A 385-nucleotide genomic window follows, 5' to 3' on the forward strand; every position below is an offset into this window, starting at 1 on the left:
CGGCCCACGGTGTGCTTAGATCTGGCCCCCGGGCCGCCTTGGAAACAGTGAAAGAGTGGCCTGTGGTGCCTCTGCCAGCACAAATGGAGCTCAGGAGGGCCACGTGCAGCCCTCCTGAGCTCTGTTTTCACTAGCAGAGGATTGCAGGAGGCCATCACAACCAGAAATAAAGTTTGAGAGCCAGTTTTTGCTGGCAGGGTGCTCGGGTCGCCACATGTGACATCAAGCTGGCCACTCTCACCATGGCTATGCACCCCCGGCCCTCCCAAGGCAAACACAACCCTGATGCCTCCCTCAATAAAATCGAGTTTGACACCCCTGGTGTAGAACATTCAAAATAAAAGCCACATAAAAGCCAAAATAAAAGCTACTGAGAAATGACATG

Source organism: Natrix helvetica (assembly GCF_964273705.1).
Source record: "Natrix helvetica genome assembly, chromosome: 3".
In the NCBI taxonomy this organism is placed as follows: domain Eukaryota; kingdom Metazoa; phylum Chordata; class Lepidosauria; order Squamata; family Natricidae; genus Natrix; species Natrix helvetica.